Here is a 19,919-nt window from a genome sequence, read left to right on the forward strand (position 1 = left end):
GTGCAATGACATCCATTATGAGAGAATATGTCTCATCGTAGTCGATTTCAGGGCGTTTTATGAGAAGCCTTGTGCCATAAGGCGAGATTGCCATCTCTTTTTCTCACTACGCTTTCTAACGAAGACCCATTAGTTAACAGGTTTTATGTTAGGAGGTGTTGGCATCACTAGCTCGAAAACCTTCATCTTCGTTAGAGAATCCATCTTAACCTAGATCGCATCTTTCCATTTAGGCCAAATTTCTCTATGTTGGCATTCATTCATCAACGGAGTATGGTTCGATATCATCTGACTCAACAAACTCATGCGCAACTACATAATTAATTATGATGGAGTTTCTATCCCACGTCTCATGTACACTAGTGTAAGTTTCATAGAGCTCTATATTCTTGGGAATAGGTTCTGACGTTGAGGCATCCCCCAACGATAACCCTAACCCGGAAGATTCTCATGAGACGGATTCTGAGTCTTGATGATCAAAGGATTGGAATGTGCCAAAGTGTCCCTCAAACTTACGGGCCTCCCACGCATCCTAGTTGGGGCCATGAGCTGTAATGCTAGAGTGCCACTCTTTTTGGCATTGGCACCATGCCTATCTCCGCGTAGGGTGGCGCTACGTTCTCTCGTAGGGACGTCCTTCCTTGCAGGCATATTTGTGTGATCTCGACACTTTAACAGGGATCGAGATGAGACATAGTGGGGATAGGCCACGACAATTCCTATCGTTCCTGGTGAACATCCTTATTCTTATCTCCCCCTAACGACGGGAAGACTGTCTCATCAAAGTGACAACCGACAAATCTAGCGGTAATGAGATCGCCTTGCAAGGGCATTAAGTGGCGGACGTTGTTGGACTCTCAAACCCAACGTAGTTGCCAATTAGTCTGTAAAGACCCATCATAGAGCGCTGTGGCGGTGCAATTGGCACATAAATGGCTCACTCAAATATACGTAAATACGATACTTGTACCCAGTCACTAGATGTAACACAGAGGTACATTGAGTGGCGGTGGGTTGTAGACGAATTAGCATAGCTGCATGCGATATTACATCACCCCAAGCGGATATAAGGAGATTGGTGTGCATTACCAATGTTCGGACTATCATCGAAGTCGTTTCCGTAAGACCATTTGGGTGTGTATATGGGAATATGATGTCCAACATTAGTCCCATTGCAATATCTATCGAAAGACTTTTGATGTAAACTCTCTAGAATAGTCAATTCCAATTTACTGAATAGGATGATCTGGGGAATGAGCCCGTTGTCATATGATATATGCTAGGAGTGTAGCATAAGCACCATTTATAGGTGGACAATGGCACAACACGTGACCAACGTGTTTGCGTGTCAACCAACATCATGAAATATTTAAGAGTCCGCAAGTTGGTTGAATCAATCGACAGAATCCCCATGGATTCTATGTGAGAACAGAATGAGTATGTTCATTTCCTTTGCATAGGACGGTCTTAGTCCTAATTTCCCTAAGAAATGGGCTTTATAAAACTAGCGAGAGGCTTTAAAAGCAACAAATGAGTATTTTGGTTAGGCCTGAGAGTCTGAAATGCTATTTGAAGCAAGTTGGTGATTGCAACATCACCTTGGGCGCCATCACCATGATGGACGCTATCCATGGAGTTATGGATAGGGATTGCGCCAGCCTTAGGCTGGTGCTGGAAGGAGGCGGTGACCTAGGCAACTGCGTCGGTCACACTTAGTCCAGAAATCAACTTTTGATTCATGCTTCGTTTCGCTCGAAAGAAATGATGTCCATGTGAAGTCTTTAGTAGACGGATCATCATATCATGACCAGGATGACCTATCCTGTCGTGACAAAGCCAATATGTGTCTAAATCCAAGTGATCTTCTCTCGTAACTTTATTGGATTTAATAGCTCGAATAGTGACATAAAATCTACTAGAGAGACACATAAACTTCTCTAAGATGCGCCTTTATTCGCAATCTTTAGAGGTATTGAAAAGGAACTCATTTCCGTTCTCTACATGCGTTTTCGCATGGAATCCGTCGGCTATTCATAGGTGTGATTTTCCCTAGAAGCGTAGAGAGTTTCTGTGACAGTAATTAAGGTGTCATTTGGCAAGTGGCACTTGGGCTATTCCATGTCCTTGAACTCCATCGTAGTCACAAAAGTCATATGCTCATAATCAAAATGGAGTCATAAAGAACTCGAAATTTTATTCATAAGCCAATGGAGTTACAGCATTGTCTCTTTGACATCTAAACAAAATCTAATCCAAAATGATAGCTAATGCAAAACAATGGTAGTCGTCTAACTTCTTTCGCTAATTCCAAAATAAATGTGACCAGGTGAGTAGAGAGATGTCGGTGGAGCAAGGCTCGCTTAAGTACCACTAATCTCAGAACCTTCCTAGACATCACACTTACTTTGAGTGAGCCTACTTTGAAGAAAAGCTAAACCATTGGCATTTACTACAAAAATATATGGCAATTGCCTATTACATCTCGTAGAAAAATAAAAACTTAAACAGAATTGGCGATCTATTGATCCCAGTCAGATTTGTAGTCTTCAAACCTTCACTCTAGATCATCTTCTTGATCTTCTTGTTCCATATAGTGAGCTTCTCTTGATTCACTATATGCTTTGTAGGCGGTGACAATTTCTTCACGAGCTATACGTACAAATGTGTGCCCAATGATCGGACACTTCACATAGAGAACATACATCTCTTTGCTCGAACTCCATTGATTGAGGCACTTTGAAAGCGTCATTTAGGTAGCTCTTAGTGTCGGTGGCGCCACCAACATGGCCAGAGGCGTTGCCTTCCTCTCTCTTTCCAAGTTTACATCTTCGGTTTTGTGTTCGCCTATTTTGGCGATTATCTTCCCAAGTAGAGCGATTATATGGACCAGAACGTCCAAATGTATTCCTAAGATTAGAGTTTCGCTCTTGGCGCCCTCTCTTTGTGGTGCGACTATAATTGGATTCCGGAATATGCTCTGTTCCCACGGATCTCGAATTATAGTTCTTCATAAGGATGTTGTCATGCTTTTCAGCTACATTCATAGCTCCAATGAGCTCATGAAACCTTGTGATTCATCTTGCAGTAACAGCGATTCGATAGTTCTTAACAACCATCAATGTAGAGATGGGGAAAGTAGAGAGAGTCTTCTCAATCAACATCGCATTTGTGATCTCTTTACCATAGAATTCCATTAAGGATTTAAAGTGAAGTGCTTCCGAGTTGTAGTCAAGAACTGACTTGAAATCACAGAAGCGGAGGCTATACCATCTCACTTCTAGGTCAGGAAGCAGGGAGTCACGGACGTTGCCAAATCTATCTTCGAGTGAGACCCACAGCCTTCTAGGGTCTTCTTCATTCATACACTCGTACTGGAGTGAATCATCCATATGACAAGTCATTAGGATGATGGCTTTCGCAAGGCCGGCCCTGAGGGCTGCCGTATCAGGCCACCGGCTCCCGGGGGCCTCCGGAGTTTGGAATTTCTGTATATAAGTTAAATATAATATATATATTACTGTTTGTTGCCATAAGCATGTGGTTGCGTGTTGCTCCAGCGGAAGAGAAGTTAGACTCCATCCTTGGCCACCAAGGTTCGAGTCACGCCCAGCTCCACTTCTCTCTTGAATTTTTTTCAATCAATTAAGAGAATTGAGTGGCAGTGTGGGGCCCAGCAGCTGCCCTTTCAGTTTTTTTTTTTCCATTCAATCCCTTAAACTTGGACCCGTGGCCCAGCCTCCTTTTTTATTTTTTATTTTTCATTTCCTTTTCCATATAAACTTTTCATTTCCTTCTTCTATATGAATAACTATTCTTTTCCTTCTCCTTATGGAAAACTAACCCAAATTAAACCCTATATATTGATTGTGTATGCATAGAAAATTTCCCACATCAAATTTATGTTTAACTAGTTTTGTAATTCAGAATTTTATGCAAGGAATAAATATTCATATACTTTTGTATTGTTATTGATTTCATATTTACTTTTATTCAAAATACATGATTTTATACTGTTATTTGGCGCAAAAATAAAATAATATATATATATATATATATATATATATATATAGACACCCACACACACAATAGGAGGCCACATTTTAATTCTTCGCCTCAGGCCGTTAGAATCTCAGGACCAGCCCTGGGCTTTCGCCTTATTTGCCTCTAAGGCTGCTCTATTTGCTTCAAAAGCTTGAGCTTGCTCAACAGTTAGCACGTCCTGGCTAGGCTAGAGAATCGTACCCAAGATTCCATCGGCCTTGAGATGCTGGCGGATATCACGAACCCACCTGTGATATTCAGAGCCAGTTGTTCCCAATGGAGCAAAGTCCAATTTGTTCAGGTGACTCATCCTGAAAGAGAACAAGAAATTAGGGTTAGTTTCGGAGCAAAAAAGGCTACCACGAAAACAAATAAAATTTCTGAGCGTAGTCGCTTCCAAGAAATTAGGAATTTCCTAGTGTAGTCACTTCCAAGAAATTCGATTCAAAGAGGGGTTGGATTAGATCGAAACAATGATGTTTGCAGTCGATCGTTTTATCTCAACAAACTTTAAGTTTGGAGAACTCTACAAGCTCCAATCTTGGAGTGAGCACGAACCCCCACAGTTCGGCTTAATTTGGTCTCCCCTATGATAAAGAAAGGGGGGTAGAACAAGGGAGGTTGCAAATCCCCGAAAAAGAAGAGAAATTAAATTTAAAAACGGGAACGTTTAGTAAAAAATACATCGAAGTAGGTCGCCAGATAATTTGATTGGAAAAAGTGGCCTGAAAAAGTCGCCGAAAATTGGCTAGAAAAAGTTGCCGGAAAGTGGTCGGAAAAGCCGTTGACCGAGAGTTGACCACTAATGCTGACGTGGCAGTGGGTCCTGCTACTGACGTGGTGGTGATGACGTGGCTTGTGCTGACGTGTCAGTGGGTCCTGTGTTGACGTGGTTGTGGGTCCTCTTGATGGCATGGCAGTTGGCCTACGTCAGTGGGCCTCTGCCTTGGGTTTGGTCTTGGGCTTCTTTTCCTTTTTTTTTTTTCTTTTCCTTCTACCGGTTCAGCAAGTTTTGCACCGGTTTTTAAAATTTTTATTCAGGTTCCTGAAACTTCAGATCAAGAGGCTTCTGCTACCCAAATTTGGTGGAAATTGGAGGTTCGGAAGATGGTGAACCGGTGGAATATTTGCTGCGAGTTGTATGGAGCTTCCGGTGGTCGGTTCGGTGGGTTTCCGGCAGGTTCTTGGGGTGGGGCCGCCGGTTCTGGACTCCTGGGATCGAGTTCTTCAAGGTGTGAGGTGGAGGCAGAAAAGGCTTTAAGGTTTTGTTTTTAGATTCAAGGTTTTTAGCTTCTTGAATCAGGGTTAGGGCTTCATGCTGATAACGTGTTGTAGAGAAACTGAAATTGAGAGGAAATCGCTGTGTATTCTCATTGATAATAGGAGCCTCTTTATATAGAGGATTAGAATGTATAGAATCTCAATCATATAAGGAAAGTAATCGTACATTTAATAGGAATTTAGATCCTTCTAATTTAACCCTATTACCACTAGGTCAAGTAACCTAGAGTTTGGGCCAAACACAAATTAGGGTTTACTTGAACAAATATAACTTTATTTTGGTTGTGTTTTTACTTGACACGTTAGTCAAATTAAAGTTGATTTTAGTTATTTTGTTGGAGATGTTCTAAAGGTGGAGATTGAGGGTTTCTTTATTTTTGTTATTTAATTAAACGTAAAAAAGGAAAGTTAAAACAAAAGTTGTGTCAATAAGTATACTAAATGTTTTTATTGGATGTGTGTGTGTGTGTCTATGTGTCTAACACACACGTACGTGCATGTGCATGAAATTGTACGTCAAAGCTCAAAATAATCATTGTTGAATTATAAATGTAACATCCACGTGACTGGTCGAGAATAGTAAAATTGAAATCTCCTATTATCTTCAGGGCCGGTCTTGAGGTTTTTGATGCCCCGGGCAAAAAAAATTTTGGTGCCTAACTACCCATATATATATATATATATATATATATATATATATTCATATGTAAAACAGTACAACTTTAAATGATAAACATTCGAGCATAGAACAATAAAACAAGGATTGCGATGTAGCAATTGTAAATACGTATGCATCAACATATCAACCTGCAACTTCTGACTTCCAATTAATGCATCTAAAGATGCTATGTTTGTAGAGAAAGAGAGCAAAAAAAAAAAATTCCATTGTAGGGGAAAAAAAAGTTGATCTTCTAGTGTTCAATATAGATTGAACCTGTAATTAACTGATTAAGGATGTTGAAAGCTGCAAATTGAACATCAGCGGTGACAGTATAGTCGAGATTTTGAGATTACAGGCACAAAAATTTATAATAGTTGTTAGAATAATCAACAAATACCACAAAATGCCTGTAATAGAACTTATAATGTCCAAAATTTCAACGAATTTAAAAATTGAAGAACACCCACCATAAAAAAAATAATAATAATAATTTAAAGAACACCCAATTTAACTATACCTATTTTGATCGATCTCTATTGCAGCCTGAATCTATGGAATGCCAAAAATTATGTCTGATCACCGTAGAAGAAGAGAAAAATATAGGAGCGAAAGATTGAGAGGAGGTGACAGATGATGAAAATAAATTGCTTGATTGAATAACCATTGAAACCCCAATATTTCAAGAGAAATTTGTTTGTTTTTAAAGTTTTAGAGAGAGTTAAGAGATTCTTGAAATTCGTCTGCTATAATTGTGTGTACAATTCTCAAAGTGAGGAGAAGAGAAAACCATTTTGAAGTGAGGAGAGGAGAAGAGAAGACACTGCGTTTGGGAACAAAGCAATTTTTTTTTTTTTTGTTTACTGTCGACATATACTATATATAAATATTTTTTTATATATATATATAACCTTATTTTAAAAAAAAAATTGTGCCCCCCTCTCACTTGGGCCCTGGGCCATCGCCAAGCCCGCCCTTAGGCAAGGCCGGCCCTGATTATCTTATAAGAAGATTTTGTCATGTAACTATAGACAGAACTCAGGTAGATCATTAGTGTTATTTATACTATAGTTGTACAAGAGATAAAAAGTTTATATTTCCTTGGTCATATTCTTAGAGAATTATGTTATATATTGACCGATAAAAATTGAATGATCTTGTTCTTTACACAAAAGGAGCTGGGGAGCCATCTTGGAACTAGATTGTAGGGCTGGGTTCGGTTCGATACCGCAGCTGCAAGTCCAAAACCAGCTACCGTACCGGACTAGTTTGGTACACAAAATCTTTTCCCATTACTGGCCACAGAAGTCGGTATACCAACATATCAGTATATTGAGAAGCTCGGTTGGTATCGGTTGGTTGGTCCTCCAACCGAGTTTCTAACAAGAGTGAAGAGTTGAAGAATCACTGAATCCAAAACCCAGAAATCGAGCTTGAAGAATCACCGAATCCAAAACCCAAAAATTTGACTTACCACTTTTGCTACTGAACCAAGGAACCCAGAGTCATGGGAGAGCCAGAGAGCTGGAAGAGTGGAAGTTCAATTTAACCAGAGGTACTGAATTCTCATCATGGCTGGAGAGAGGCTGAGAATTGAGGGCCCATGCCGGAGGGAGAGAGAGAGAGAGAGAGAGAGAGAGAGAGAGAGAGAGAGAGAGAGAGAGAGAGAGTTTCTTTGAAGAGTTTGAGAGGCTCAGAGAAGAGAGAGTCTAGAAAGAAGAAAAAAGAAAGAAGAACGAGAAAGAGAGAAGAAGAAGAGTGTCTCCAGAAAGAAGAAGAAGAAAGAGAAGAGAGAAAAATAAAAAAATTAGAAGAAAGAAGAAAGGGAAGAGAGAAGAATAAGAGAGGGTCCAGAAAGAAGAACAGAGAAGAATAAAAAACTAGAAGAAAGAAGAAAGATGAGAGAGAAGAAGAAGTGACTGTCCAGGAAGAAGGAGAGAAAGAATAAAAAATAGAAGAAAGAAGAAAGAGAAGAGAAAAGAAGAAGTGAGAAGAATAAAAAATTAAAAAAATATGAGTAATTAATTAATTATATATGAGTTCGGTTGGTACGGTATACCATGTATATACAAAAATTGAAACCACTACCGTACCATGTATGTGGAGTTGGTACGGTTGTACCATACCAAGAGTTCGGTTACCGATAGTGTCGGTTACCAAGTTCTTTGATTCGGTTAGGATTCGGTTGGTTGGTTTGTCTCGGTTGAAAATGTCAGCCCTACTAGATTGTTCTTGAATAAATTTCCTTCGTCATATTAGTAAAACAATGCAGCTATTTATCTCAAAAAAAAAACACATGCACCTATGAATTTAGTTTAGAGGGAGGAGATCGGAAAGTTCATTTTATAAATTACCTTCTAGCTATACCAACGGATAATATTCACTATTAGAAATTGAAAAATTGTTAAAGCAATTTCGCCCGGTTGTTAATTATCTATTACGTACCATCGCATGCGATACCGATTGTTTCGTTCAACTTCTCTAGTACTTTTGATCGAATAAAATATTTGTCTTCATCGAAAATTAACGTAATATTGACATAAACAATAACAAAACCATAAGTAGAAGAAATCAAAAGCCAGTAATATAGTTAAAGCTTATCATCATTCCCTCATGTTACATGAATAATTGTTTGAATACAACAGAAAGATCGAGTCTATTTCGAGATGTATACAAACACCATTTGTAGTACTTGGAGAAAGAAAAAGAAGACAACACTCTAATAATCATTAGAAGTACTCCGTGCACCCGTTTTCATCAGAGTCAGTACTCAAAACTTGAACCAACACATCCGGAGCAGCCCCTGTTGCCATGGTTAGCTCGGGACTCGGCATCAATTTCCTAAACTCGCTCTTGTTCTGGTCTGCATCAGAAGCTTTATTCTCGGAACATCTACTCAAGTTCGCAGACTTTCGCTTCTTCTGGTCTGCGTCAGAACCCTTATTGATCTCTGAACATTCACTTAACTTCGTATATTTTCGCTTCTTCTGGTCTGCAGCAGAAGCCTTATTCTCTGAGCATTCACTTAAATTCGTAGACTTGCTCTTCTTCTCCGTCTTATCTGCAACAGAAGCCTTATTTTTTGAACATTCACTTAATTTCGTAGACTTGCTCACCTTCTTCTGGTCTTCATCAGAAGCCTCATTGATTTCTGAACATCCACTTAAGTTCATAAACTTCTGCTTTTTATGCTTCTTCTTCTGGTCTACACGATAAGCCTTATTCTCTGAACATCCACTTGATCCCACTCCCAGTCCGGACTCTAATCCTTGCACACTCTCTGAACCCGAACCAGGACCTGGACTAGTCCCAGTCCCCATTGGCATAAAGCTGTACACTTTAAACTTGCGCTTCTTCTGGTCTACATCATAAGCCTTATTATCTGAACATCCACTTGACCCCACCCCCAGTCCGGACTCTAACCCTTGCTCACTCTCTGAACCTGAACTAGTCCCATTCCCCATTGGCATAAAGTTGTACACTTTAAATGTTTGATCATCAGTAGCTGGAGGTGCCCAGCTGATTGGTACTGGTGACAGCACCACATCATTGTCAGCAGCATACTTCAGCTCGTCGATTTCTGCTTGGCGTATTATATGGAGTAAACGCTCACTTTTTTCTTTGCGGTGAGCAGTTTGGTGGCCTCCCAAGGCCCGAGTGGTTGGGAAAGCCCTAGAACAAAGACGACATGTGTAAAGACTAAAACTAGAAGACTCGGAGCTCGATCTCGTGGGTGAAGTAATCACTGTGTCTTCCATGTTTGGGTTGCATAAAATTTCATCAGAGGTCATATGGACGTACAGTTGGAAATTAAGTGGAGAAATAAAGCTAAAGAAGAGAAGGAGTGACCTCGGAAGCAACTGGTAGGTTAGATTATCTGAAAAGAACATGGAAGAAGTGGATACTAGATGACGCTTTTATAGATTACTAATCCTAATTCGTATAGAAAAGAAGAGACATATTAAGACTAGGAATCCTAACTAACTAGGAACTGGAATAGGCATGATGAATAAACAATATTTAAATGCATTTGTATATTTTACGTTTCTTTTTCTTGTAATGAAGTTAGTTTGGTGTTGAATTAGACAGAACATAGAATTTAAACTCCTACATAATTCCGTGACCATTTTTTTTATTAACAAATTACATATAAGTTATTGACAAAAGATAACTTAATAAATACATCATTTAAAGATTGAATTAAACATATAAGGACTAAATCTTACAAATAAGGACAATGTGCTCTCCACTTGCCACATGTCATCAGTTAATTTACCTTTTTACCCTTAACTACTTCTTTTGACTTCTAATCCCTTTATAAGGATTAAATCTTACAAATAAGGACAATATGTTCTCCACTTGCCACATGTCATGAGTTAATTTACTTTTTTTACCATTAACTACTACTTTTGGCTTCTAATTCCTTTTTGTTACTTTTTTTTTAGAATAATCCCTTTATATTATTTTTTTCTGAGAATAATTTGTTTATGTTACTTTTTTTTTTAGAATAATATTTTTATGTTCCTTTTTTTTTCATAACTTAGCTTTATCGATATTTTAAACTCTCCAAAATATCTTCAAAACTAGTTTTAGATACGAATATTTACCCCATATATCAAAACTTCCATCTAATTTTCTAAATTTTAATTTGCGCAAAATATCCATTGAAATTTCCACAATTTTGAAGTACCAAAATTTTCTAAACTTCATCTCACTAGTACGTTTCCCAACACAAATCCCCTCTTCCGGTAATGCACTCGTCATCGCGTAATCCTGCTACTGCACTCGTCAAATCCTGCTACTGTACACGCTGCACTTATACTCGTCCAGTTCTGCTACTGCACTTGTACTTGTGTTTTGCTCATGCACTTGTCATCTCCTAATTCTGCTACTGCACTCGTCTCATCCTGCTACTGCACTCGTCTCATCCTGCTACTGCACTTGTCATCGCCTAATCCTGCTACTGCACTCGTTGCACTCATACTGGTCCAGTTATGCTACTGCCCTTGTACTCGTGTTCTGCTCCTGCACTCGTCATCGCTTAATCCTGCTACTGCACTCGTCCAATCCTACTACTGCACTCGCTTCAGTCATGCTCGTCCAGTTTTGCTACTGCACTCATAATCGCCGAATCCTGCTACTGCACTCGTCCAATCCTGCTACTGCACTTGTCATTGCTTAATCCTGATACTGCACTCGCTGCACTCATACTCGTCCAGTTATGCTACTGCCCTCGTACTCGTGTTCTGCTACTGCACTCGTCATCGCCTAATCCTGCTAATGAACTCATCCAATCCTGCTATTGCACTCACTGAACTCATACTCGTGCAGTTCTGCTACTGCCCTCGTACTCGTGTTCTGCTACTGCACTTGTTACACTCATACTTGCAGAATTAATGAACAAGAAATCTTTTTTTTTTAGAAGAACAAGAAATCTTAAGACTTGATAACTATGTACATATACATCATACGCAAAATTAACCTTCCAAAACCTATTAACGATTTCATTTTCATAACACTAAATAACTGCCTTGAAGTTGAAATGCTCAATTAATAGCATCCAGTAAGCAATCCCTCCACTCAAAATTGATAATTATCCAGATCGATCAATCAATCAATGCATTATACTACGTTTTTTTTTTTAACAATAGTTACTAATCATCATTGCAACATTATACTACTTGTACCAATCCTCACAAACAAACAAATTCCAAAAAAAAAAAAAACAATTGCATTTGAGGTAAAATTGAAAAACAAACCCTCATGAATTGATACTGCGGAAACCACGAATCTGAGAAAGCCAAACCATAAAGCAAAATAGCCAGCACAAAAAAAAAAAAAAAAAAAAAAGGTGATAGAGAACAAACCCATCACAAAAACAACCACACACCCCAAAATCAAACCATAAAGGCATCATCTTTACGATACTCATCAACTAAAATATAGAAGTACAAAACCCAGTTGCAATTCTCTAAATTAAGAGCTGCAGAGGCAAACCTGGTGCAAAGTAAATTCGAAATTAGTCGGGTCAATTGGGACCCAAGAAGGGATTGCAGGGAAAGGCCTAGACTTCAGGAAGAAGTAGAATTGGGAAGTGGGGATTGAAGAAGAAGAAGAAGAGTGTGAGAGACTGAGAGGCTTGAAAAGAAGAGAAGAAGATTTGGCTAGTATGGTTATGGCAATGTTCTTGAGGAGAGCCCTGGCCGGTTCGGGACTGGAGGCAGCCCGTGCACGGCTTTGGATTTTCGTTTTAGGCCGTTGGTATTGGGTCAATGGCATACGGGTAAATATTTCATTAAACTGAGTACTTTGATCATTCTGCATTAAAATTAGGGGTCAGACCTGCATCATTTGACTTTTGGGTCTGAGCTCATGTCCTTATTTGTATAAATCTTTTGGCAAGTGGGTTTTCTTTGTTTATATCTTTGTCATGTGCTACTATGTAATTTTCTATTTTTTTTTTCCAATGTAGATTTCTAAGTTTATTTTGAAACTTTAGCGCAATTTTTTTTTCTTAAATCAGTAAACATGTCTAACACTATTTGGTCTAGTGGCATTCATCTCTTAGTTATAAGAGGGTATCTCTGAATTCGACACACAAACAAGTAATTTTTGTGAATTCATAGTTATTACATTAATTAAAAAATAATAATTTATTCTGGCCACCATCAATCATATAAACACATCTCCGAAAATTTATAGAAGAGCTTCAATTTCGAAAATGAGGCTCCGGAAGAACCAAACTAGTAAGGAAGGACGATTCTCCTTTTCTAGTCGGATCATAATTGCCTTGATTAGATCACTAAATAAACTCTCATAGATGAACGTCGAAAGTTCTTTTTCTTGTCCTTGGGCAGGTTCCTGACCTTACAGTCCTTACTCCCTGTTGGAACCTTCTTGGTACTTTGGAGGTGATCAACAGACTGCTTCTACCGCAAAAAACCTAGCGGTATGCTGGCTTACTAAGTGGTTCCAATGGTTTCGAGTTCAGGTAAGGTTGAGGATCACCTCACCACACATAATCACTGACCTCAGCCATAGGGGACACTATTTTGCTTCGGATTTGTGCATTGTTTGCTGGTGTCAAGGCAGAGCCATCCTTGAGAATTCAGAGGCTCAAGAGGAATTCAATTCACGAGACTTAGGAGTCAAGATCTTTAATACGTTAAACTTTTTCAATTTAACCAAGATCTTTATAAAAAAATTACTCAAACAAACTTAAAATAGAGATTTCTTAGCATAAGACCGAATGAGTTCAATCAATGCTCTACAAAAGGAAAAAAAATCGCAAACATGTTCCAAAGTATCAGTGAAATACGACTCGTCTTACGCTTCTATATGTGAAGGTGCTTATTAAACTTACATAACCAATATTTTTTTTTTTGGAGGAAATATGAATTTTATTGAGGAACTAGTTCAATATATTACAATCATGTTGGAGTATGTCAATGATACAATTAGGAGCTTGAGTGAACCCATAAATAAACTAAATAAAAAAAAATTCTTATTTTAACAACTTTAAGGAAAAATATATTGATTAAGATGAAAATCTCAACAAATACAGACTACAATGCATCAGAATTAAACTAAGTACGGTTTAGTTAGAAAAGAGCTTGTAATACCTTAAAATTTGTTATTTATTTCTTAGAATTTTCAGAAATTAATAAAATGTTTGTTAGTACGATTTCGTGCTTCGAATGTACGGTGGAGCGAAAGTGTTTCGGACGAATAATTACTCAAAACGTTTTATTTTCGAGGGATCAAAATGTTGACTTTTTATTCATTGAGTTTCTCTAAAAACTTCCTTCATGAAAGTCGTAGAGCGCATCGATACAAGTTCTTGGACATGCGGCACACATAAATCGGAGTTCATATGAGAAAGTTATGATCAACGGAAGATTATGCTATTTTGAGAAATTACTATAAATAGAAGTTTATGAAAATAGTAAATCATTATTTGATATTTTTAGAAGGTTTCCAAAATTGGAAACCCATTCTCCCCGTTCTCTCTCTTCAGAAACCCTAGGATCTGCGGGAAACTGTCAAACCCGACCCGACGATAACTTCCAATTCCGGCATCCTCTGGCGACGGCGCTTGCCCAAATCTGTTCGCCTCCTCCTTTCGGTCCTCCCTACGGTGGTGGCTTGCATCGATTCTTATCCACTGCGGCGGATCGAAGCTCCAAAGTCAGGCGGTGACTGACTTGGCTGGAATTCTTTCCTCCGGCTACAGCTGAGCACGAAACCGGTCGCGTTCTACTCGTGGAAGCCTCCTCTTTTCATCCTGGATGGTGGTGTTGACCGATTTGCACTGGAGGAGCTTCAACTCACGGTGAATAGTGATTTTTGGCTTGCAGCGGCTATCTAGGCCAAGTTGGCTCAAATCCCAAGTATTAAAGTTGATCCTTGTGTTGAGCTCTCTAAGTTGGACGGTCGGATTGAGCTAGTTTTGAGTTTGGCACCGTGGCACATGCGGTGCATGTGAAGCTGCCTGTGCTTCTTGTGGCTGTGCGTGGCGGCGCGTTCGGCCATGTTTGGGGTAGTTTCTTATTATAATCATTTACTCATCGATACGAGCATTTTAATATATAATTTGTAGCATTTGGAGATTGTTTGAGCATGTTAGGGTTTTTAGCAGTTTCGATTATCTCGGTTGTCGATCCGTGAGAATCCGGCCATTCGATCGACTTGTCATTTTGACATACTGATCCTAGGAGTATCTCGGATGAAGTTCCGCCTCAATTGGCGTTACTTTCAGGGTTTTAGTTCAAATGGGAGTTTTGAACTTTAATCGGTTTGTGTTCCGTGTACTGAGTTGAGACCGTATGTGATTAGGTACTTGATGAAGTTGCCTTGTGTTGGTATAGATACCTCTCATGCACAAGTATCGGAAACACAAGGCTCATTAGCCACTTAAAGTAATGCCAATAAAGTCCAGACATGATGTTGATACCTTACACTTGTGGTATCGGGTGGACCACAGCTAGTCCCACATTGGAAACAAAAGGGTGACAAACTCATCCCCACACTATAAATACATGTAGGGGTCATCATTTGGCCCTTCGGCCTTAAGCCTGCCCAAAGCCCGGCCGGCCCATAGGGCCGAAGCCCTAACTGGCCCTTGCATTAGGGCGGGCCGGCCCGACCTTTTCTCAAATAGGGTAGGGTAAGGGCCATGCAATTGAAACCCGGCCCGGCCCTTCGGCCCTACCCGTTTGAGCCCGTTAGGGCCAAGCCCGGCCCGGCCCTCTAGGCCCGCCCGTTTAAACCCTAATATTTTCTATTTTAAAAACAAATTTCTCTTTTTTCTATAGCATACAACTTATCTCTTTTTTGGTAATTGATTTCCTAAGCTTTATTTTCTTTAATTCTTGTTTTCTTTGTTAAATAAAAATTAATTTTGAGATTTAGAGAGATAGTTAATTAAATATAATCTCATTAGATAATATTTATAAATCTTATAACTTATAAGTTAATCTCAATATATAATATATATATATATATATATATACACAGATCCTATCCAGAGCGGAGCTCCGCTTTGAAATTAATGTGTGAAGTTCGAGTTTTGGGTCACTTTTCGGTCGCATATCCACATCTCGACCTTTCAGTTTTTAGGTACTAGTGTATAGATCATCTCTGCAAATTTTCAGCCAAATTGATGATCGTTAAGGTATCTAACTCGCTTAAACCAATGGACGGACTGAATCTGTCAACCTGAACCGTACTTGCTTTAAGGCAATTATCAATGCCTTAACGATCATCATTTTGGCTGAAAATTTGCAGAGACGATCTATACACTAGTACCTAAAAACTGAACGGTCGAGATGTGGATGTGCGATCGAAAAGTGACCCAAAACTCGAACTTCACAAGTAAATTTTCAAAACGGAGCTCCGCTCTAGATGGGATCTGTATATATATATATATATATATATATATTAAATATGATCAACAAAAAACAATGAGTCTTATATTGCCTATATGACCATGGAGCCACATTTTAAGGAAAAAACAATAATGTATTTCCTTTTGTTAAACAAATTAAAACCCTTTTAGGCCCATTTCGGCCCTATTTGGAAGGCCGACCCGACCCGGCCCTTTTGACCTCAGACTTTTCGGGCGGGTAAGGGTTAGCATATTTAAGCCTCGGCCCTACCCTACCCTACCCTAAATTTTGTTGACTTTAACTAGGCCCGACCCAGCCCTACCCTAAGCCCTAAAATTTAGGGCAGGGCTAGCCCTAACCCGGCCCATGATGACCCCTAAATACATGTCTCCACTCATTCAAGGTAAGTTACCATTCTCCACTAACTCCTACCTAGTCTACATTCTCACATGTATCTGACTTAGACATCAGAGAGTCAAAGGCCGGCTAGCCCGGTCTTCCCTCTGACCTCTGTTCATGGTTGACAGGTACCGGATCTAAGAGATGGAAGCCCTCACGACAACTCCGTTTCTACCATTGAAACATTTGGTGCTAGAAGAGGGTCTCCTAAGTGGAAAACACCCTCATAGCTCACCACAAGCAATTGACATAATTTCACTGGAAATTTTCCGGCAACCAATTTTCTCTCTCCTCTTAGATCTCCCTTTGCTAATGCACCAAAGAGCTTATATCTTTGCCTCTCTTTCTTGATCTTCATCTCCCTCCCATCAAAATCAAACTATATATGGTTTATGGGTTTCAAGTGCAGAAAGTTTTGAGGAGAAAGAAACCAGATCTGAGATCATCTCTCTCCTCTACCAATGAGTATCTAGGCACCACCGTCCCTCACCTCCACCACCACGGTGTCCGCTGACCTCCAACAAGTCAAACCCGGTCTCTACTTAAGTCCAGCGACGGCCGGAAGCCATTACAACGCGACGTCACCATGCGCACCCACTACCAGAGTTGTTTCTGTCACGAATCAGCAAGAATCAAATCCATCTCCTCTAATCATTGTCATCATCCCACCTGCATTAACCGCCTACAAGCCTCTGAATCAATGTTTCGTAAGGTAATTAACTCACCACGACAAAAATCGCGTTTGCCAGTCTCCGACGAGTCGCCTCGACCTATTCACAGTAGATTCCAAATTTTCGAAGCTCAATCTTCCAAAGTACCAATCTGACGCCGTTGATCCAAGACCCATCGATCTGTCCTCTGTAGATTCGTTGTTGGATTTTGACTCTGTTGAGAGTTGGTTAGGGATTTTGACTCCACCAGTTCTCGGTGTCGCTCCCCTTTCAACTATGGCACTTTGGTATCTCACCGGCCCGGCTACTCCGTGTTGGTGTCGCCCTTCCTGGCACGTCTCACTTGCTCTCGCCAATGATATCAAACTCGATCTCGACATCCAGAAACTTTCAAAGACCTGAACTTGGTCTCGCAGCCTTGTCATTTGCACTTCATCCTTCCGATATCGGCAACATCTACACTCCTCTATGTCGATAGTCCTAATCTCCCTCTCTCACGTTGCAGCTCAATCTCAAAGTATTCTCGGTACCGGAAGAACAATGAACGGTGAAGCTGCCCGTGTTGGCCAACACCCACACTCGGTCTTAATATATGACACCTCTCAATGTCGATTTCAAAATTCAAACAGTGAAGCAATGAACTTTTTGGAAATGTTGAACTCGCTCTCACCACTCCAACTCGGTATTGATATAATAGTCCAGGCATCTCGATGATATTCACCAATGTTTTAAAAGGCTAAGGCGTAGCCGAGGCGTTTTCGAGAAAGCCTCAGTAAGGCGTTCGCCTTGAGGCGTAAGGCGTAAGCCTTACGTATAAAGAGCTATATTACATTATTGCCTGCCCAAAACATAGCATCCTATCAATTACATATAAACATAACAATCTGGGCATAACAATATGCCAATATTCAAAACATACCTACTAATTACATATAAACATAACAATCTGGACATAACAATATGCCAAGAATCAAAATATACCTATCAATTACATATAAACATAACAATCTGGGCATAACAATATGCCAATATTCAAAACATACCTATCAATTACATATAAACATAACAATCTAGGTATAACAATCTGCCAAGAATCAAAATATACCTATCGATTACATATAAGCATAACAATATGTACAATCTGCCAAGAATCAAAACATAACAATCTGGGCAGCATATCAATTAAACAAACTAGTTTTAGCAACTATGAAGTGTACACACACACACATATATTATATATATATAACAATCGGTTGATTCAATTATTGTATGTAAATTGACCAAAGACCGAAGACTTCTTTTTTCTCATTAACCAAAGACTAGCACATTCGTCCTCTGCTGAGTTTATTTCGATGAACTCAATTTGTAATAAACCCCAAAACAGTTACTTACTTTGACCATAAACATGGGTGGGACTAGTTCTATCATGACAAGAAAAACAAAGTTGGATCGCAACATTGAATTGATAAACATTCATACCTTAAACTCTTCAAATCAAATCAACTCTGAAAGTGAAAATTTCTTGCTCCAATTCTGCAAACAGCCTCCTTTAGAGTGAAATCCTTGAGAAAACCAATGGGCTCTTGATCATTTTATCAAATTTGCTGCTTGGGAATTGATATTTGGAAGTGAAGGAGTAGGAGTTTTGATGAAGGAGGCTGAAGCAACTCGAAAATGACTGCAGCTCGAGAACAAAGGGAGTTTTAATTCCCAAAACACCAAAACCACGTCGTTTTGGTGTGTAAATAAAAAAAAAAAAAAATTCTGAGCTTCCGCATTGAACGCCTCTGGACGCGTTTTTGGCGCCTTTGCCGCCTCTGCGCCTCACCTGCAAAGCACACTCATTTTCTCATGCGCCTCGCGCCTTTTCAGCCTCAATACCTTGATATTCACCGCTAAGGAAAAAGGAGGCAACAAAAACACAACTTTCTGCTATGAACACCCACGAATCACCTCTCTCCACCCATGGCCGTTTCTGGGTTCTCCTTTTGCACCCCTCTCAATTATTGCTCTCGGTATCGCAATACGAGGCCCGCCTGATATGCATTCCGAGCTTAGATGCAATGTTGACCAAAACTGGGTATCGCTATGCATGTTTTCACCTTCCGCATGTGTAACAAGGAAACACATCCATTCTATGATTGAGATGGTGGGGAATCGTGTTAACCAATCAGTAGCGACAGTGATACCCACCAATTCCGGCACCAAAACTCTCTGCTTCAATTGCAGCAATCAGATAAGTTTGCTTCCCTAGTTAAATCTCCAGCTTGTGCGTATAGGCTAAATCACGGTTCTAACATATGAGCTCACACTCTTCTAAAGTTCACTTGGCTTTAGTTTCTACCAAAACGAAGTCTTTTGCTTTATATTTATCTGATCCTCACTCATACACACGTGTTTAATTGCAACAACATGACTCCCACTTTATTGCCACATATAAGAGAGCATGATATAATTGACATTCAAATATGCTCATCTGCGGTTGACAAAAAAAAAATGCTCATCTGCTTATGCATAGGGCACGTATATCTATTGCAATTTTATAGATACCTTTCATGTATGAGTTGTCATACTCATAAGTAAATTCACGCATAGCCATAGTTGGTGACATTGGCCGCATTGTATATGGACCATCACCATGCATGCAATACGTGCATACATGACACAAATCTAGGGTTGGGATCGGTTTGGTTCGACTCGGGAATGGGCCAATACCGACACTAATATCAACTTTATAGTCGGCTCGGATCGGTTCGGGAAGCCGGAATTTTGCCAACCATACCAATTGGTTCCAAAACCAATTGATTCAGTATAGTTTCGGTACCAATCGGATTCCACATTTTCATTTTCATGATCTGGGTTTTCCACATTTTCATCGTTGAACTCACTTCGTGAATTGGGCTCCTGCATTGGTGGTGCAGAGGTGGATTGGAGCAAGGAAGAAGGTGGGTATGCTGTAGGTGCAGAGGTGGGTTGGGATTT

This window comes from Rosa chinensis, chromosome 3 (genome assembly GCF_002994745.2).
Source record: "Rosa chinensis cultivar Old Blush chromosome 3, RchiOBHm-V2, whole genome shotgun sequence".
NCBI lineage: Eukaryota > Viridiplantae > Streptophyta > Magnoliopsida > Rosales > Rosaceae > Rosa > Rosa chinensis.